This window comes from Mastigoproctus giganteus, chromosome 4 (assembly GCF_048544385.1).
Source record: "Mastigoproctus giganteus isolate SK-2022 chromosome 4, ASM4854438v1, whole genome shotgun sequence".
NCBI classification, from domain to species: domain Eukaryota; kingdom Metazoa; phylum Arthropoda; class Arachnida; order Uropygi; family Thelyphonidae; genus Mastigoproctus; species Mastigoproctus giganteus.
The window spans coordinates 225,973,529-225,996,118 of record NC_143578.1 but is presented as its reverse complement, the minus strand read 5'-3'; the positions used below and the strand labels follow the sequence as shown (position 1 = coordinate 225,996,118).

Here is a 22,590-nt window from a genome sequence, read left to right as displayed (position 1 = left end):
ATATATCACTCATAATTTCTGTTGTATTTTGTTAATCATCTTTTTATTTATGAACTGTTATTTTAAACTGTCAATAAACTTAATGTTTTAAAAGACATTTTCAAACAATAAAAACAGTAAAATAACTGACAAAAGTAACTTTAACACACGTATTGAGATTAAATTTACTCTTCTCTGTATTAAATACGTGCGTTATTTAGCATATCGACATGCTAAAAGTAATGTATAGCAATATGCATATTTCTACATGTAATAATCACACGAAGAACAGCAATAAAAAGATATTAATTAAAACCCGCATGTATTATAAGAAGCTTCTGAATACAGAATATATGGAACTAACTGGTACAGTAGAACCAGCTCATACCTCACCCCTTCAGCCTTGACAGGCCTTCCCTCACTTCCTATTGGTTCATGCCGTATTTTATTTCTGTTTGCTATCGGGCACCCTGACGCACTGCAACAAAGGTGGAAATGGTCTGTTTAAGAAATTAGGCCGAGAAAAGGTTTTTCTTTATGAATGAACATCTTAAAACTTATATTGTAGAACATTATTATACACATTTAGTATGTAAAAAAAAAGCACCTTTACGAAAAAATTAACCGTTAGAATTCAGAGGTGAAACCTAAATTATCAATTATCCTGTCCCATGAAACTCCCAAATACCTTACACTGTGCTTTATAATATAATTATTTATAATATATATCTTTTTAAAATAAAAGGCGATCGAAAATAACTATATGCTACGAGCGCATATATGTCTGCTTACCTTTGAATTATAAGATCGGCTGGAATCAACCATTACTGGATCGGGTCAGAGGTACAACCATATTTTCAGAGTTCCTCTGCGATACTTTGACAGACCTGTTTACAGTAGAATGAGATACCATTCTCTGTCATAACCATACATTTTTTTGTTGTGTTATTTCCACGTTCTCTTAATGTCCTTCAAACAAAAAAGGGTATAGAGGGCAAAGTCCCTTTGAAATATTCCTTTCGCCGAAAACTTCTTTTGGTAGCATTATTTTGTGAGCATTGCATCCATGTACAATGATCTTATCCTCTTGGAAGTATGCGCAGCCAAGTTTTTCGTTTATAAATGAACAGATGTAAAATGTTTGAATTTGTACCGTTAAAATATTCAACGTTACATTACTATTGCCACGGTTTCACAATCAGCAAAATTTTATCTTCTCATGTTTCTGATGGTCTGATAAGGAACATTTCCTGGAATGGTTTTTCTGGACTTTTTATCCATTATGATATACAGAATCATCTTATTGGGATTTTCCTGGTCAGCTTTATAATAACAGTATAAATCAGTCTCAATAAGTGATTCTAACCTCCTAGGAATATCCGTGATACCAATAACTTTTTGTGATTTTGCATGAATGCAAGAGACTTTATTAACATCTTTGTAGTTTTCCGACTGGTGGTATAGTCCTTAGAAGATATCTTTGGACCTCTTATACGCCTGTTGCAGATTTCTTTCTTGAATTAGTGCTATGGGCCTTCCGTATCTGATTTGATTTTTAAAGCACATTTTCTAGGAATTCGTCATATAATAAGTTTAGGTTAGGTTATGTGTGTTTTAATCGCCAAAGCAACTGAGGCTGTGATGCGTCACTATATTGTATCTGTACCTGCTTCTATTCTTCGATCGGTTTTCTGGACAAAAACACTGAGTTTACAGGACGAAAAAAACCTTGCAGTCCTCACCTGATTCCGACTAACTCAGCTATGTTGTGCTAAAAAACCCATAAAAATGCCTTGCGTCATTGACTTGTCATTTAACAAGTCTACGGTTACGGCGTGTGGAAATGTATGCAAAGGCAGTTGGAATCTTCTTAAAGGTTTTTTTTATTAACTTGCCTTTATGTTCACACCACCGATTTGAAATATGTTATACCAAAAAGTGTGTGTGTGTGTTGATGACTGCGTATATTGATAACTGTTCAAGGGTAGGGTAATGAAAATCGCATCATTGCATTTTATTTCTGAATAACTATCATAAACATGAGATAAATGAACGATTTAAATTTTACAGGCTACAGTAGAAATAGTACCAGTGAGAGCAATAAAGAAAATAAAAATGCTAGTATCATTGTTAGTAAAGATTTTATTAATAGTGCTAGTGAATATGCTAGTAATAATGTTATTAAAGATGTTAATAACAGTGAAAAAGCAGTTCTGCTACTTGACGCTGAAAGACGACCATTATGTGATCGCCCCTCAACTTCAAATGCTTCAAGGCATGGCAGAAAGACTAGTATCACCACTGAGATTGTTCACGTATCGGTAATATAATAATCTGTTGTGATTGAACATGAATCAACAGTTAGAACCATTAAGCATTGGCTACTGACCTCTTCATAAAGTCGAGATGAATATTCGTTCGGGTGGCACCCATCGCAGGATGATGGCTGTTTCACTTACCACTCGTTTGGAAAAGTCTGGGTTTAAATTTCATTGGTGGCGCGAGGAACTCTCTCCTCCTCCCCAAGAGTTTTCTCGGAGTGAAACATGGGCAACAGGTTTCAAATCCCAGGGATTGACCCCAGTCTTCTTCCAGTTTTATACCTGGAAGCAGACAAACTGGCTTTAAAAAACACACAGTTTATAGATAAACTGTATTATGCCTAGAAGTCCGAATTTCTTTGCCCATAACCCAGGTATTTCGACACTTTCGTTCGCTTGACTAAGTGAGCAATTTTTTTGTCATTTGAGCATGGTGAGCAAGTTATGGACATACGACTTTAGCTATGAGGACAAACCGGCATCTGCTAATATAAACATGATTATTTTCTCTCTCAGATTTGGAACAGGCGGGCGCATTTCTGGCAAGGCGATATATTCAGTTTTTGGAACAAGAGCAGATCATCTTTATTGATTACCAGTCCAGGAGTCACGGTATCACTGATGTTACTTGAAGGTTACTTGATGTCTACGCCACGGTACAATAAAAGGGAAGCAGCGTAACTTACTTAGAACGGGTATTCTCCTTTTTCAATTCTCATAGCTCACAAATATAAAAACAAAACAAAAACTGTTTATGAATAGTTATCTCCTTCGCAATATAGTGCATGCCATATCTTCCTTATTCACGACACGTAGAAAAATGTGTATATCTCTGCTAGAAGATTATGTTTAAAGGGTGTCTCGGTATGAGTTTCACGTGTTAGTAATGTTTCTCCATTATATTTATCCATGCAGACTGGATAGTGTCCTTGTGTTGTTGAACAGTAGAGGGAATTTGGTCAGTATACCTGATAGCTCTTTTGAATTTTACCCATAGATACACTGTTAGGTCGAGATTTCATAACCATGTGGGACAAGGAAATTAAGAGAAGTAACTGCTGCAGGAAGTAGACATTATTGGATATTGCGATTGGTTTGTTAGAATTTGCGCCAATAAAATTAAGACCACGAATCTTCAATATATTGTAGTTATAAAGTTCATGTGAGATGGAATGAAACACCTAAATTTCGGCCACGACTAAAAAAAGTTCCTCCCGTCGTAACGAAAAGTATTTTCAATTTCTGCTGGTTGATGGGAGAGAGAGCATCCCTAACTGCCGCCTGTGAGAATGGGAGGTGGAGCGCACCACGAAACGATTTACCAAATCCATGGTTTCAAACGTTTGGTGGGGCATTTTTTAGCGCCATAAGACTTTTAGTTTTAGAATTGTCTTGTGAATCAATCGTTCTCATGATAGGGTTATATTCCTGGGGGATGCAGACAAAAAAAACCATGTAAACACAGAAATCATGGTGAGATTCATAGAATGATTGATGAATAGAAGATCTTGTGGAGAAATGTAAGTCCAGAAAAATTTTCATTATAAAGACTTGTGCAAGAATTTCTATACAGTTTTAGAAGGGGAAGTGTCTAATGTAAGTTAATGGAGATACAGATACTTATACATTGAAAATAAATGTTAAAGGTAAACTGAAAATAAATTTAAGTTAAGGTTAAAATTTTAATGTAGGCGATTAAAGTAAAAGAGATAACTGAATTGAATGATGTGTCCATTTAAAATATAGATATTATATATGATAAGTATTATGTGTGACAGTTTCGTAGGAACTTTAAAAAAATTAAAATGCACAAATTCGGTATGGATTGAGTCACATATATTTAACGAGTACAATACATAAAACACTATAATTTCGATTTTGAGAGAAGCTATATACATACAGATTGGATTTTGTAAGTGAGAAATACGTTTTCATCGATTTGTAGAGTTCAAGACAACTTCCATAATCTATATATTGGTTTCATATGTAGTATTCAGTTAAAAGATTTGTAATGAAAAGGAAGTAATAATAAGGGAAAGCCAAATAAGGGTAATTAGCCAAATTGGAAGTAAGATAAACTGAAAAGAAATATGGAAAGTAAAGTCTAAAAAGGGAGATAATTAATATTAATATTATAATTACTTGAACGGTGCAAGGTAGCGCAATGTTCCTGCATCTACCAAGGGGGGGGGGGGTTTAGCCAATCACACTTTCCTCATCACCATGAGAGTGGCTGTTCAAGATCGCTTTATTTTACAAAGCTCTCCACTTCGAAATCACTTTTGAAGGCAGTTTATATCAAAGATCTAAAACACGCTGCCTGAAGGTAAATCTACCTTTAAAATATCTAGCTCCTTCTGTTTTTTTTTAATTTCATATTTGTGACCCTTACCAGTGAAAATAAACTTGCGTTAACAACTTTATGTACCTTAATCAGGTCCCACCCTCTGAGATGTTCAATTGTCAAGTTTTGTAGTCCTCGTCTTCTAAGCCATTCTTCATATGGAATCTCTGGTTGCTCTGCTTTGAACCCTTTCTAGAAGCACAGGAGAGACATGCAGTTTATCTGGCAAAACACAGGAGAGACACGAACTGCATGTCTCTCCTGAAACGACGGAAATTTCAGCTGACCTTGACTGCGGTGCTCGAGGAATAATCACTCTTTCATTTTATGTTTACTTCTAGTAGATGGCAGCACCAGCACTCGTCTCATAATATGTCTCGTTTTTCAATTGCCGCACTCTGTATATCACAGACAGGACACCATATACCTTTCTAATCGCCTGTTTACACTGCATGGTAAATTTCATACTAATTGTATCATACCCTGAGTCTTTTTTCGTCCTGAACAAATTCTCTTCCCCTATCTTATAAATAACTACTAGATTTCTCTTTCTCAGATGCAAAACCTGTCATTTAGAAGCCTTAAACTTCAGTTGCCATTTTACAGACTATTTGTGCAACCGATATGAGTCATTTTGAGCCAAAACGACCTAGTTCTGGTCATAAACTACTCTTCTTACCTTTTAACCACCAGAAAACTTTGATAATTTCCCTCTGCACTCCCTCATCAATGTCATTAAGGAAGAGTAATAGAAGTGGCCCCAACACAGATCCCACTAACTACACTGGTACACCCTGATGTATGTTAATTTCTGACTACTCTCTATCTCCTATCTTTTTGCCAGCCCCTAATCATCTTGCCATTAATCCCAATTTTATCCAGTTTATATAATAGCCTTTTATGGAGACTCTAACAAAAGCTTTGTTGAAGTCCAGGTAAATAATGTAAAAGTTGTTTCTTGCATCAAAATGTTTTATGATTTGGTCATAACAATTCATGACTCCATGCTGTATCCCATCGAGGATACCATTCCTTTCAAAATCGTCGTGTATAAAATACTTAACAATATACTCCTCGATTTTTCCCATCGCTCAAGTGAAACTGCTGGTTTATAGTTGCCCATCACATCTTTTGCACCTCCTTTATGGGTTGAGAAGACATTAATCCGGGGAAGGGAGGATCGTACGAGAGTCTAATGATGATCTCATTAACGTTCACAGTAGGATAATGCACATAAGTCAGCTATTTTTTGTATAATAGGATTTGATGTATACAGTCCACTCCTATAGTGCACGATGTAACTTCTGTTGTAATCAACTTTACCCTAGTTCAATTTCAGTAGCATTTTCCGCCCCCCACCCCATTTTTTCTCCGATATTCATATATCGCTTAATTTACAACAAACTTCCTATCACTGATTTCTCATGCTCGAATGGTCTTTTAAATGTAAATTTTTGAAAATAACCTATTCCATTTGTCTGCCACTTCTGTTTTATTTATTATTATTATTCTTTATCTAATGTACAAGTTAGTGCATTTGCATCATTTCTGTACATAGCCAACTACACAAGTAGTTATAAATTGGCATCATTAAGGGCGCCTCCTTAGCCAGGAGCAGCAGTGCGTAGCACACGCTTCTTGATTAGACCGGAGTTCGAGCCTGTGCCCACCAAATACGGAGGATGCGGAAAGGTCAGGGAATGACCACCGTATATCCCCCTGGAGCAATATGGCCTTAGCTGCTAATGCTCTTAAAAACCAAATAACAATCAAACAGCATCATTAAGTATATCTCATATTGTGAATACCTTCACAACGAGTTGCCATGGTATTGCACTACCTCGAATAAGTAATGCTTCACCATAGGAGAAGACTGTTGTTAGCGGATACCATCACCCATACGGCACCGTTTGAAATATGGTATGGGATGATGATTCTCAGTCATTCTCACACTGTCCCTATTAGACCAAGAAAGCAGTAAAGATGTAGGAAAGCGATAGTGGAAGAGGTAGAGGAAGAAGATGCCGAAGAAGAAGAAGAAGGAAAGGGACAGTTGTTTCTTCAACTCTCTCACCAGGTGTTATATTTTCCTCGAAACAGCAGCGCCCTCCCCAAAAGGGGGAGACTATTGCTGCCCATCGAGGAAGCTCGGCGGCCATAAGGCTCCTTGGACGGCACCGTTTCAGGGCAGCTTGGTCCCTCTTCATTGGGTGGGCAGGTACCCTGGTGTTGCATTCATCACAACCCAGTTGCGAAGTATAAATCCACAATATGAGAGATGCCTGATGGTGTAGAGTAATTTAGATTACGGTATAGTTTAGGGCTAAAGCCTCAGGTTACGTAAATAGTTTAACTAATTAGGATTAGTTAAACTATTTACGTAACCTGAGGCTTTAGCCGTAAACTATGCCGTATTATTATTTATTTATTTATTATTTTTTTGTTTTTTTGACTTTTCCATTTATCAAATAAGGAGTCTGATTCACTCTCTTTTTTTTTGTATTCGGGTACGAAAATATATTCACTTTTTTGGCGTCTTTCCTAGTGATTTCTCGTATTCAGTTTTCGCTATTCTTACCCCATTAGCAGTTTTGTTGCGTATACGCATGTATACTAATATAAATAAGTATATTGGGATAGTTTTTAACTATTTCTTGCTTTTTGATTTGCTCAGTTTCACCCTGGACCTCTGTTGTTATTATCCACTTTGGCATAGCTCTTTTAAGAAACTTACTCCAGACTCATATAGAAAATTCACAGGGTGAATAGCATAAGCAGTAACCAATCAAATCCCCAATACCCCGACATTCATTATAGGCGATTTTAACATGCCTACGCCGAGACATGATTAGGCCATTGAAGATCTTATAACAGTCATTGGGATATTTGGCTTAGCCCACTAGATTGGGATATTTGGCTTAGCCCTTCATCTCCTGCCAGTGAAAATCAGATGTGGATCGTTTATTCCACAATTTCGTACACTTTAATCTGATCACCTGAACACCACAGCTTCTCTTATGATCACTTTCTTATTACGTTTGAGTTTAACGTTACTAATGATTCAAACGAGCGAAGAATTCGGGAATGAAGAAGTGATGACCAAAACAGTATACTCCATCAAGTTCTTAAACCCAGAAGTCATCCTTTCACGTGTCAAAAAGTGAACTGGAAGAATTTACAACATGAATCAATAGACATCGCCATATCCAACCTGGCAAACCAGCTACACTGGTGTACAAAACTTAAGGACCAACACTATTTCTTAAGGTTACATCCACAAAATCCTTACTTAAGGTACTCTACTGATGAGAGTAGATTCAGTCTCAGCAGCGATTCTGGACGTCAGCTAATCTGGCGAGAGGTTGGCACACGGCAAAAGTAAAAAAGTAAACTGCAGCCATTATCAACCCACTGCAGGATGGAAACCTCCTCCCAATTCATGTTGAGGGAATTGGACCATAACCTGACACGCTGGTCCAGTGCGGGTTGGCAAATTGACCGTATTTAGCAGTCAGGAGTTTGAACCCCGGTCTACTCAAAGAGCGTGTGCTATTGCACTCCTGCTCCTGACCACTCGGCTATCACCCCGCAAACATCGCTGAAAGGGATCGATATGGCAGTCGAGGTGTTCTCGTCTGGGGAGGCGTTATCTTGGATGGACGTACACAATTCCAGATACTGGAAGGCACTACTGTAACCGGTGCACGCTACTGTACTGAGGTAATCCTTCCCCATGTGCGCCTGTTCCGAGGTGCCGTTGACCCCGAATTCGTGCTTATGGATGATAACGCCATACCCCATCGCACTGCAGCTGTGATATGCTTTGGGAAAATTAGGACACTGTTCGTATGGATTGGTCTGCCCGTTTCCGCCAATCTAAATCCTATCGAACACATATGGGACGCTCTGGGGAGACGACTAGCGGCACGTCTACACCCACCAGAAAATGTTCACCAGCTGAAGATGGCGCTGACAGAGGAATGGAAGATGATACCGCAAGAACATATCAACAACATTGTTCTAAGTATGGTCAGGCGGTACAAAGCCGCCTGCATTGACACTAGGGGTGGCCATATCTCCTACTGAGGACTATCTCTTCCCTTTGTTCCATCTTTGGCAGTGATGCATCTGTATTATGGTCACATAGCATGGCAACATAGTCAGTGCAATGTTGCCATTTTTGAATAAAGTCCCTATGTACACTTGTTTCCGTTGTTGTGTCAGTGTTGTTTCCTTCATCATTTATGTACCTCACGAGGTTCCTTTGGTATACCTTTCCCATACCGAGCCGACTCCTATGAGAAGCTACAGGTGAAAACCTGACTGGTCCTTAAATTTTTCACACCAGTGTAGTTGAAATTGCCAACCTAGGAGTTTCCAAGCAAATAACATTCTCTGGAAGTTCTAACACATAGTTTAATGCTGAAGTCAGAGAAGCATTCAAGAGGAAACAAAAAGCATTTTTAAAATAGTGTCATAACTTAGCTGACTACCACTTCTACAAGAAAGAGCGGGCCACCTTCCTTAAATATAATGGCGCATTATAGCCTTAGTAGCTAATGCGCCAATAAAATCAAAACCAACCTTAAATATAAACTAAATGAAATCAGGCAGCTGGTACTCAACAGAATAAACCACTCCAAACGTATTACATCCAAATGAAACAAGAATTTTCATATGGAAGAGAGGTATTTCAGGAATTTGACTTTGCATGGTACCTGGCTAAAAGTCAAATACCTTTTGACTTTTAGCCAGGTGCCATCAGACCCAAGACCTAAGTGATTTCTTTATCCACTCCAGACAAACTCTTTCAACTATATCCTAACAAAACAACACATTATAAATACCATCAACAGACTTCCCAATAAAACCTGATGGCTTTTCTCTATTCATGGTCAAAGTGTGCAGGCCTACAGTGTGGAGTCCCTTCCTAACAATATTTACTCAGAAATTAAATTACTGATACTCATGACCAAGCTAATAAAGGGTTCATCCCATACACCCAAAAGAAGAAACTTTAAAGAGCCTAAGGATTTCAGGGCTATTTGTGAGCTACTCCATATTAAAAGTATTTTAGGAAACTGTCTTATCAGCACTCATCGACAAATGCTTCTCTCACAGATATGAACATCTTCATACTGTGATCACCAAAATATCTACTTATACTAATCTACTGGACATCCTATTTAAAATTCAAACATCTCTCAACAGTAAATCTCAGCTGGAGTTCATATATTTTGATGTATTACCTGCTTATGATAAGCTCTCGATTCTGGCTCACATCTTCATTCTGGAAAAATTATTTGATATTAGAGGAAGCCTGCTAAAAACCACCAACCTCATCCTTACACCAAGACAACTGATCATCAGCCATAAATCCTTCCAACAGGAGTGCGTTAGTGCATTATAATACGGAGAGTACCGCAGGTAGGTGTCCTGTGTCTGCTGTTCGCTGGTGCCATTGAACCTTTCCTAGCAAGATACGCTGATTTTACATCACGTGCAGACGACGTAAAATTGTATATAACATCGAAAGATGCTGAACAGACTCGCCTCTTAAATCAGCAAGTCTCCGCCCTGTTTAACAGCTTTGTAGCTTCTACAACAAATATGTCTGGAGATAAACAGATCTAAACCAGCTCAAATTACCTTTACGAAAAAGTGAATCAAAAATGACATCAGAGCCTATCACAACAGTTTACAGATAAAGAAAGTGAAGTCTCACACCGACATCGGCCGTCAGACAACTAACACACTAACACCGACCTCGGCTTGATATGGGATGAGGGCCTTACATTTCAGAACCATTTTTCAACCGTGAAAACGAAGACATACTCGGCGATGTGGGTGATTCGCGAGAACTGACGAGATTACTTAACGTCGATGTAGTCGGAAGATACCGTTCAGCTGTGCCTACAGCCAATTGCCGTTTACGCATCTGCAATTTGGTCTTCTGCTCCGCCGTTGCATGTAAACAGATTTTGGCAGTCGTATACTGAATAATGCGATGGATGAATAGGGTCACAGGCAACCCATTTACCGTCTCCAAGGCTGTTCTGTATACAAACCTGAATATCACACCCTGGCGAGTTCGCATAGCATCCAGCAATATTCTTTCTCAAATGCTTACCGGCGTGGTTGACACCCCCAGTCTTCAAGGCTTTACTCTATTCCACGTGCTGGACACAGTAATGACAAACTTTGCCTATCTTTACATTCTTTGCTGTCCAACCTCTCCTGTCTAAAGAATTTCTTTCCAAATAACGAAGTCAACCTTTTTAATTCATTGGTAATAGACCTTGTTGAAACATTGTCAGAGTCGCAATACAGAGTGAAGATCCTCTCTGAAGCCTACACCTTACTTCATCTATAGCACGGGAGCATCCTGATGGAAACTTCTTGGATAAAGAAGGTGGAACGAGATGTAGTGTTATGTCAAGAAGTAATACCCTGTAATAAGTGAATTTTAGTAATATAATATAAAAATATGTAATAAGCAAGTAATCAAAGCTTAATGCAACATGAAATCACTGTTGAACTTTTACTTTTGTAAGATACTGTAAATAATTTCTTCTTGTAATACTGTCAGTAATTGCATTTTGTAACTATTGTAAATGATTGCTATTTTTGCCTTTTTTGTACACTCTTCTGGCTGGTCGTCTGTGTTAGAGGGGTGAAGGTAAACGCTTGCTATAATAATAATAATAATAATAATAATAATAATAATAATAATAATTTCTTCCTTGGAACAAATGCCTTTGCAGTTTCCAAGGTGAATACTTTCCATGATGATCTTGCATCTAACAGCGTATAGTTTTTTCTTTCCAGTTTATAGAACCAAGAAGTTCTTCAATCTACTTTATCCTTCTCTTTTGAAATTGAAGTTCTTGCGTTTTCCTTTGAGCCCATAAATTCTGGACACTACCCATTTTATGACATCGTGGTCATACCGATTGTTGGTTCCTATATTGTCAAATTTTGAATGCAGTTTGGATCGTTGGTGAGAATGAAGTCTAGGATGTTAGAGCGAGCCCCTTGTACTTTCTCTGACATGTTGGAATAAATAATAATCACCCAGACAGCTCAAGAATCTGTTTTTACACTGCGTATTGCCAATTCACAATTTTAAATATATTAGAATCAGGTTGAAGTTGGTCATAATGAACATTCACAGTTGGATGACTATCCACGTTGCCTAAAGAGATTTTTTCCAGAATCGCTTGGCCTGTAATGTATACCGACCATCATTTTTCCTTTACTGCAAGTCATCTTGTACACTACAGACTCTTTATCCATCTGAACGTGATATGACTCCGTATACAGTCTGATCGCTTTCAGAGTGCTTTTGATAGGACTTCCCCTCTCCTTCAATCCTCCTTATCTCTCCTGAACATTCTGTACTCACCATAATGAAATTTCCCCTGTCTGGATCGCACTATATCTTGGTTAGTCCTATTATGTCACCATTAGTGGATCCAATTAAAAGCTAAAATTCGTTTAATTTATTTACAGTACTCCTGGAATTACTATATAGATAAAATAAATTCTGTATATTTTGGCTTTTTACAATCCTGACGATCCTTTATTTTCCCAGTGGTATGTGACTGATAGTGGTTTTTGAACTTATTTCAATGTTTCTTTTTGTGCATAAAGTCGAACAGGTTGAATAGGTCGGACAAGTACACACAGGTAGGATGACAGTGTGAGTTTGAAGTATGTCACTGACCTGCACCATTGCAATGGTTCCCCACCCCGAATTAGTAGTTTCCCTGAACCATTAAGGCATCTTCAATGACACCAGCAAAACTCTTGTAAACCCTGTTCGAATGAATTCCATCTTTACAAAACAAATTTCTTTTATTAACTAGGGCAGGCCGTGCTTTCAAAATTTTCCCATAAGCCTTATACAGTCCCTCAAGTCTAGAGTTAATCCACAAGACTTTCGTTATATATTCCATGTCCGGTCAGAATTGCAGACACAAGAGCATTTTATTCTTTCTTGAAATTTTCCAACATGACCTTGTATTTCCTGACCAAGTCATCAGTTCGTTTGTTTTTAGTTATCAGTATCTATGTGGATTACCATACACCCTTTAGTACCCTTATAAACTGATAGCTGGTAAGTTACATCATCAGTTTTTGCACCTGGAAGACATACTCTGGTTCTGTTCCTTCTGTCTTTCTAGGTTCTCTTGCAAATGAAAAACACCCAGGACTACCTCCTATTAAACCAGAATACTCTGCACTGAAAGATCCAGCCCTGGGCGGGACTCGGTAGAGCGACGTCGCTCAGAATAGAAATAGACACTCGAGTCTCTGTATCAAGTCCGCAGTTCAAATTTTTCTCTATGTCGTCAACTTGTGTTCTCAGAGATTTAATCTCATCTAACGGCTCACCAAGTTTTAATTTATGATCCTCGCACTGTCTTCGTTTAGCACACAGAAAGATTCAAAAGTAGCTAGAGAAAGTTCTGCGTGCATAAAGGCAATACCTGACAAGCGAATTATCAGTGATAAATTATTGCTGGTTCTTCCACCTGCTAGTTATTTCACCAGATGCCCAAACTGAAAACAACTTTCATTCATTAATCCAAAATAAAAGTATACTCTTGCAACTAAGTATCATATTATATTCTATGATTTCTGATGGTTAACTATAATGCTGTTGTATCTAATGTAATGTGTTATTCTATATATATTCATAATCCTATAGACTGCATTATGTTAATATAACCCTACTAGCTATGAAATCGGTAACTTCGCAAATGCTGTACATAAGTTAAAACCGAATAATAAATAAATAATTCCCTCCCCGTCAGCCATGAGGTCCTGTGACATATTACGAGTACCCTTTCCAGTTAAAACCATATTAATTAATATTAAGCTGCAACTTTTTTGAATACCAAACAAAATACAAAATAAGCTAACCGATATGAGGACTTGAACTATTTACAATTTTTAAAACACTACACTTGACTACTACAACTTATTACTCTACAGTTTGCTAGTTCATCCCAAAAATACCTGTAACAAAAGCTCTATAAATATTAAGCTATAACTTTATTAAATATTTAGCTAAATACAAAAATAAGCTGACCTACATGATTAGGACTCTTGAAACTGTTTATTCACTTACAATTTATCTATTTATTTATAATTTGGAACATTACAATTGACTATTACAATTTACTGCTTATGCGTTACTAATTCTGCAAAAGTACTGATACAAAAGCTCCGTGAACTTTAAATACTTAGGCCATATTGCGTCATGCGCAATATGGCCTAAGTATTTAAAAGCTGAAGCCTTTTAAATACTTAGCTCAGTACAAAAATAAGATAACCTACTGGTTATAAAATTTTTAAAGGGCAATAAAAATACAATGGGTGTAGCAAAAAGCTAGAGTGATAACTCTGTTCCTTAGGAACTGTAGGTATTTGTAATGGAAGTATTATGAAAGAATGAATGAATAAAGAAATTTTAAACGTATAATTTTAATTATAGTGAATAAATTTTTAGTTTTTATTAAATTTATCAGCACTGATCAAGAGAAAATTTTTTATTTTCAAATCTTGAAAGTTGAGGCTAATTTTGAGAACAGTGATCGTGTTGCATATGTAGATTGTCGTTGAAGTTAATATACTTGTATAAAAATTAGTGACAGCGTCAAGAAAATAACTAACCAGTTTCGTATTGTAGTGCTGATTTAAGGTAATTCAAATAAATGATAGCAAGTGATAATTGGATCTGAAACTAAAGAGGGAGTATTGAAGTTACAGGTTGTAACGTCGAAAGTTACCAATTACTGTATAAATGGCCTTCACGGTAGTACAACGTGCAATTGGTATAATCGATCGTCCTCCACCACACCGGGTGGAAAAGACCTGAGTTCGAATACCATCGATGAAGGAAGAAATTTTTATTGCCCCTTTTCACAACGTTGCTCAGTTAGTTGGCGATGCTAAAATGGTGGTTTATTCCATCACGGAAACTCGGGTTTTTCGTCGAGCAAACAGAAAATCGACCACAAAACACAAGCAATAAAGTTACTAATGCACCTGAAAAAAAAAAAAAAAGCACGTATAAATATGAAAGGACAAAATTTATGGGATGCTTGGTTTCTGGGCAACACGACGCTGTCACTCCTCTCGCTAGTGGACGAACCCACCGCTTGGCAGGTATATAGGTATTCACTGCATTCATGTAGACTTAAGTCGATGTCAGAATGGATAAAAGTCATGAGTTAACCGACTTTGAAAGAGGGATGATAGTGGGTGCCCGACGCATGGGTCACTATCGGGAGGTGGTACAGAAATTGCACTATCCCCGTTCGACAGTATCAAGAGTGTATCGGGAATACGCCATTTCCGGAATAACATCTCATCCTGGACCACACTGTGGCCGGAAAAAGGTGGTGGATGAACGTGACTGTCAACGTCTGTCTCGCATTGTTTCAGACATCCGGAGCGACAGTGGCACAAATCACCGCCGACTTCAACAAAGGAGGTGCCAGAAACGTCTCCGCCAAGACCATCAGGCGATCATTAGCAATAGGTTATGGGAGCCGCCGACCCACAAGAGTCCCATTGCGAACACCACGACACAGGACTCTACTCCTCAACTGGGAGAAAGAACATCGTAACTGGACCTTGGATGATTGGAGACAGGTCTCCTGGTCCGATGAGTCCCGTTTCCGGTTATTTCGAGCTGACGGGAGACTGCGTATCTGACGGAAACGGCACGAAGCAATGCACCTGTCATGTCAACAAGGAACTGTTGAGGCAGGTGGACGGTCGGTAATAGTCTGGGGCGTGTTAAACTGGCACATGTTTGGACCTCTGGTATGTCTAGACGCATCTCTGAACGGTCCATGTTACGTGTCCATCCTTGCAGACCATCTGCATCCCTTAATGGTCATCGTGCACCCATAGGTGGACTTTTCCAGCAGGACAATGCGCCTCCCCCACAGAGCCACGGTGACTAGAACATGGTTCTGAGGGGAGGGCTCTTAGAACATGGTTCGAAGAGCATTCCACAGATTTTACCACCATGGAATGGCCTCCCCGTTCATCGGACATGAACTCTGTGCAGCATCTTTGGGATGCAGCGGAAAGGTCTGTTCGCGCTTTAGATCCTCCACCCAGGAGTGAGACGGAATTATGGACAGCGGTGCAGCATGCAGCAAGCATGGATGGGAATACCTGTGGAACGCTTTCGTGAACTAGTGGATTCAATGCCTCGCCGTGTGACTGCCCTTATCCGGGCGAAAGGTGGGCTTACCCATTACTAGGTAGGTATCCCATGATTTCTGTCCACTCAGTGAATATATATACTAACCAGTAAAGTTAAGAATCAAATGCCGCAATTCAGAAAACCTTGATTACACCGCTCTGCATGATTTTCGGTGTTTGTAAACTAATAGCTGTTTTTAACTCATTATTTTACGCTGATTTCAGAAATGTTATTTGTTTTTTTGTTTCTTATATCACGTACCGTTTTTTCACAAATCACTTAAGTTGATTTGTTGTATTATTGAATGCATTAAGTTAGGAGTAAATGCTGGAAAATTGTAAACAAAATCTTCACACGTTGGCAACACTGCCTTCAGTCATTTGTCTCTTGACTCTTGGCTGAAACGTGAGTAAAATGTCTTCACGCAAGTGTTTGAACAATGCAAACTTATTTTGTTATATTTGTGGAATTTATGTAGTACTCAAGCAAAGACAAGATATTACAGAATTTATAAAAAATGTATATTGTTCTTATTTTCGAGTGAAACTTGGTAACCAAGATAAACAATGGGCTCCACATAAAGGTTTCCGAAACTGTGTTGAAGCAGGGAGATTGTAGAAAAATGGTAAAAAGGAGGCTATGCCACTTACAATTTCCATGATCTGGCAGGAGCCTACAAATCACTGTGATAATTCTTATTTCTGCTAAGTTAATGTAAAGCGATACAATGAAAAGAGTAAGCAGGGCATCACAGTGATCCAATAGAAGATTCCTCTGCCATTGGACCAGTCCCACATGAAGATAGCTTGCTGATTCTATGCCCTCCACTTATATTGGAGAATGTAGTAGGACACTCTGCTGAAAATGAAACTTCTGAAGTGAAACTGAAGTCTATACGCCTGGTGGCATTGAGTCTAGCCCTCAACTGTTTTTACAGCACGAACTCAATGGTTTGGTAAGAAATTAGCATTAGTAGAGACATACGATGCAACAAAGCAAGCTTATACAAAATCAGCCAAAAAAAACCCCTTCCTATTTCAATCATCCATTCATTCCAAATGTTTGTCAAGCTCTGCCTTCAATTTATTTAAGTTATCAACTTCCACAACGACAGATAGAAGTTTGTTCCAGCATTCAACTACCCGTGGCTAAAGGCAAATTTCCGCACATCTATTCGACAACTGTCTTTCCTCAATTTCAGTTTATGCCCCTCAGGTTTGTAATCTGAGCAAGAGGAAGAATCTTATCAGCACTGAGCCTGCTCAATCTATTCAAGGCGTTAGATCAATCAGATTGCCTCGCAGGTGCCTAGTCTTCAGACACTGCAGTTTGCAGAACTGAAGCCTTTCTGTGTAAGAGCACCCTTTTGTTACCTTCACCAACCTCATTGCCCTTCTCTGCACCAATTCCAGCAGATCTGCATCCTTCCTAAAATGTGGCTTCCAGACCTGTACGCAGTACTGAAGGTGTGGCCTGACCATTGCCTTATACAAGGGGATAATCACCTCCTTATCCCTGCTAGAAAAATTCCTGTATATCATTGACAAGATCTCATGACCTACTCTGGTAGCCTGTCTGCAATGCTCAGAAAACTTCATATCTGACTGCTCAATTACCCCCAGTTCTCTTTCATTCTCCACTACCCTGAGTGTAAAACCACCCATTTGGTATGTTACTCTGGGGTTACTGCTAGCTATATGTGAACCCCTGGCGGTCGTCGCCGTGATGGGATATTGTGCTGTAACTCTACTTCACAATAAAGATTTATTTATTTATTTATTTACCCATATGCAGTACTTTGCATTTGTCAATGTTAAATTTCAGTTCCATTTCTCAGTCCATCTACCCAACTTTTCCAGATCCTGTTGCAGCAGCATACTGTTATTAACAACCCTGCCAACCTTTGTATCATCTGCAAACTTTGACATAAAGCTTGATATACCTTCATCAATATCATTGATAAATATACAAAACAACAATGGGCCCAACACTAAACCCTGTGGGACACCACTAATAACATTAGTCCACGAAGAGCTGTGTCCATTGATTACCACTTTCTGTCTTCTCTTACTCAACCATCCTTTTATCCAGTGTAGCAACTTTCCCTTAATGCCATACTGCTCCGATTTGTACTGTAGTCTTCCATATGCAACAGTATCAAAAGCTTTCCTGAAATCCAAGTATATGATATCAAAATTGCTTTTTTGCATCCAGCTCCTTTGTGACCACGTCATAGTATCCGATCAAAATTTATATTTACCAAAGGAATCTGCAGAATTCCTTGGTTCTAGACTTAAGTAAAAATGTAGCATATGGGACGTTTTTCTCATTCTACAGTTACAAGAACGAGAACTAGTTCCCTACTTTTCTGAGGACGATTCTATGGTGTTTTTTGCAGTAATATCAATGACTGAATGAACTATTTAGGAATTAGTCACAATTCTACACGGTGGAGACTTTTTAGTGACTCATCAAAGGTGTGCTGCTTCAATGGAAATAAATATGGGTCAATTTCAGTTGCATTCTGTGCATTTGAAAGACACATATGAGTTGTTGACGTATTAAGTATGAAGAACATGGTTAGTTGGTCTGTGCTGACTTTAAATGTCTTACTTTTTGTGTGAGTGGGACAATCGCAAGGACTAAGCACTGGGATGTTAAGGTCTGACTAAAGAGGGGCAGTTTGTTGCCTGGATCAAAGAATACATTTTTTTGTATAGTTTATAAACCACTGGTACACCGTAGACCTCAAAACTGTCCTCCTTCCACCCTTGCACATCAAACTGGGTTTAATTAAACCGTTTGTGAAAGCTTTACCTCAGGAAGGTCCTTGCTTCAACTACCTTTGTACTAAATTCCCGTCGATCACCTAAGAGAAGCTAAAGGATCTTCACCCTCCGCTTACTCGTCTCAATTAAAACGATAGCGGGTGAAATCAATACGCCAAGTTTTTGGCAGATGTGTAAGTTTAGGATCCCCCCGAAACCCTTAAGAGCCCTTCCTTCTTTACAATCCGTGGCGCGGGGGCTCAGGAAGAGCGACTGATTCCTGCCAATGAAGATTCTTCAAAACGTATAGGAGATGGATGTTGACTACAAGAAATTCATTGAGGATAAATTTTTTACAATTTTTATTTTCTGTTTTTTCCTGTTTTAGTTCCTTTTATGTTAAACCCTTAGCATTGTTGCTGTTATGGGTATTGCATCAAGTATGCATGTACATTTTTCACTGATTGCAATAAAGATATATAAAACAAGGTGTTTTTGTTGGCCCTTAAATTCGCAAATTGATTAGGGACCGAGATTTTGCGAGAAACTTTGAATAAAAGAGAAAAACAGGCATGTATTAGCTTCATGTCTGTTGTCGGGAACTTCCTCGCATAACAACAAATATCCAGACAACAAGAATATAGTTGAAAATATGTTGCCAAACTTCAAGAAACTGGGCTCCAACATGTATACGTTTTAAATTTCCAAATCGACTACTTTTCAGAAAATATAGGAAGTGTTACGTGGCATTTTGAAGTACAGGGCAATAGGTTTCACCAGGACATTAAAGACATGGAGATGAGGTACCAGGGGAAGTGTAATGTCATCATGATGGCTGACTAATACTGGATGCTGAAGCGGGATTTAAATTCGACGGATATGCACGAAAATCAAAGAAACAAAAATTTGACCCATCATAGATCAGTTTTTAAAATGAGAGGCGAGTGTTTAGTGGACATTTTACTACACTGCCCTTATTAATTGTGTTTTCAACATGTATTTAAATACAAAAGTCTGGTAAACGTGGCATTTTGTTACAATTTCAGTACACAAATTCTGCCAAAATTAATAAAAAACTATGAAAAATCAAATTTTATTTCGTGACTTTTGAAGAAACTATAATGGAAACAAACGGAAGTCATTTTTGAAATCATTAGAAAATGATCCAGAAACACTCTTTTTCTGAGAAAACAGTGAATTTTTTTTCAGAATACAGAGTAGCATTACATTCGAGATGGCTATTTGATGCTTAGAACTAAACAAACGCTTCTTTAGTGATAGTTTTGTGATTATCAGTTCACACACACACACACACACACACACACACACACACACACACACACACACACACACACACACACACACACACACACACACAATCAATTTTAATTTAAGAGTCGCATAAATAAGTTTCTGGTTTTTAAAAATATGATTTATTCCTCTTTTAGATGAAAATGTTTCGTAAGTTATTTAGTTTTTTTGCTAATGAGTTCAGATGGAATCTATACTTTGCGTAATAATATGTTTTGCCCTCGCGGGTAGAACAGTGGATTACCTGGCTCGGTGTGGAGGCAGCTTAGTTTGATTCTGTCAATGGCCGAAGTTGAATAGTTTTATACGAAGTACTGCCATGAATACTGATACAAGGATTTTTTTTTTTTTTTTTTTTTTTTGTAATTAAACTACTGTAAAAAAAGACAGAAGCCCTAGTTATAAGAAGTTATTTCTTGATGTAAGTCAACAAAATTCAGCCTTGTTATTTCAAATTGCCCCCCTCCCTAGCTTATATACTGACATTCAGTCTACCCAACAACTAATCTCTCACAATACGCATAGTGTCGGTGAAATATTAGCTGCTGCTTTGTTGTTGTTGTTGTAGGGTTTTAGGCGCGTCAGCAGCTTAGGCCATATTGCGCCGTATATTTTATGTCTGTAAATTGAGTGTGTTCTGTGGTCGACTTGATATTTGCTGGACAAAAAAGAACCAGAGTTCCTTGGGGAGAGGGTATGCTGCTCTCGCCTGAGACCGACTAACCAGCCATGTTGTGAAAAAGGTCCATAAAAATTTCTCGCGCCATTTACGGGATTGAAAGTGAGATCTTTTCCACCCGGCGTGGGGAGGAGGATTATACCAGTGTGTTACCCACGAGGACCTGCTACTGTGACCACTGATAGCTTCGCACTCTAATATTAGGATTTTTTTTTTTTTTTTTGCGGTATGCCCTAAGTCTATCTAGTCTATCAGTCTTTTCAGTATCGGATTTCATTAATGTCTATCAGTCTTTTCAGTATCGGATTTCATTAATGAAATCCGATACTGAAAATTCGTTTGAAATATCTTAGCCTAACCAGGAGTTTAATCTTGATGGCGAAAAGCCAATTGATCCCTGTGTAACAAGATACAGTTTTCCCGAAGTGTTAACTTTTTGTTTTCGGATATGCAAGTTAGTGGTAACTTCAGAGCTCACACTCCAACGAAGTATTGATTAGCTCCTCTGGCTTATATTAACTCCCTCCCTGCAACAATGGGCATAAACCTTTTCCTTTTGATTATTAACTTTTCTTCAACTGTGTGAAGATATTCTCATCTGTGAATAGGATTCTTTTGTGCCAGCTTTTCTTGTATCAGTGATGCAAAAGCTTTATTTGTAGCTCCTGATTTCCTTTCGAACAGGAGTTGACATCTTCCCTGTTCTCCTTTATGAAGAGCGCAGTTCCTAAGTCTGATTTAATTAACGTTGACATGGATATTGATGATATTCCCATTTCTCCGATCACTACCTTTTGTTTTGAGAAGATTTCGCCTAATTCAGTTGCTCGTAGGTTTGTTCACTTTTGTAGTTCAGGATGACTAGATCTATAGTGGCCACGTATTCTCTGAAAGTCACTGTATCTTTCAATGGTACATTAGACAAAATTTCTCAAATTTCTAATATCTGGAACAATATGAATAAGTTGGAGACTTCTTTGCGTTGTGTTTTGCTGTAATAGTCAAAGAACCATTCGATTTTTTGTTACCACCACTGCAAATTAACCTCTACAAAGAGAGCCTCCTAATTGCTACTGACTATTTTTTCATGCTTTACACAAAGAATACCCTAAATATTTATTTATTTATTTTTATAATGCAGATGGTTCCTGCCCATTGCACAAACCCGCCTTGTATGAATATTTCTTTCTTGGTAAAGGCAAATCAATGTAGTGATGCTCCTGTATTGTAGTGTAATGACGTGGTAAGTTGTTTGGGTTCTTATGATTGGCCTCTTAAGAGGGCTATAGATCACTTTAAACCTCTGGTTTACATCCATGGCACGTGGAGCCAGGTCAATTCATGGCGTACCAAGAAAAGAACATGCATTCTTAGCAGTCCAATCTGAGTTGGATGCCCACTTTGGCACAAGGCATTAATAAAATGAAACAGGAAGAAAAGTAAAAACACAGCAAAAGAGATAGTAGGAGAGAATAAGACTTAGGCATCCTTTTTAAACAAAATCAGTTTATATCGATTCTAGTGCAATTGAATCAATAGCACCGCAAGTCTAACAGTGCATATATGAATTACGTAAGAGATAATCATTGGTTATCTCTTATTTCATGTGATAGTCACATGAAATTCACAGATACGGAATTACACCCTAAGTAACTGGAAAACAGCACAAGGCATATCCAAGAGAGCTCCAAGATGAAAAGCACTAGCACATTATCTTCCAAGACGAAACTGAGGTTTAGTCCAACTGCAATATTAGTTCTAAGTACAGAGCCAGTGCCGAATTACAGAGTTCTGAATCCAACGTTCAGTACAGAGATGCAGACTTCTAAATCTGACGGCAGGACAAGTTCTTCAATACCAAGGGGAATGTGAAAAGTGGACACACACCCAATGAAAGAGAAATAAGTACATCCTGTCGCTTTCACATTTGATCTTAAACTTCTCTTTGTAAAAACACG

At 38.2% G+C, this 22,590-nt stretch overlaps 1 protein-coding gene across 3 annotated transcripts in view; it reads right to left on the bottom strand.

The window, feature by feature from the left end:
• LOC150087442 (uncharacterized) overlaps positions 1–22,590 on the bottom strand; it is a 667,812-nt gene that overhangs the window by 79,676 nt on the left and 565,546 nt on the right. Inside the window, exon 22 of one of the 3 annotated variants that reach the window (XR_016546883.1) lies at positions 373–457. The exons of the other annotated variants lie outside the window; for them this stretch is intronic. The gene's annotated coding sequence lies outside the window, so the exon portion shown is untranslated. The remainder of the gene's footprint in view (positions 1–372; positions 458–22,590) is intronic. 3 annotated transcript variants of the gene reach the window in all.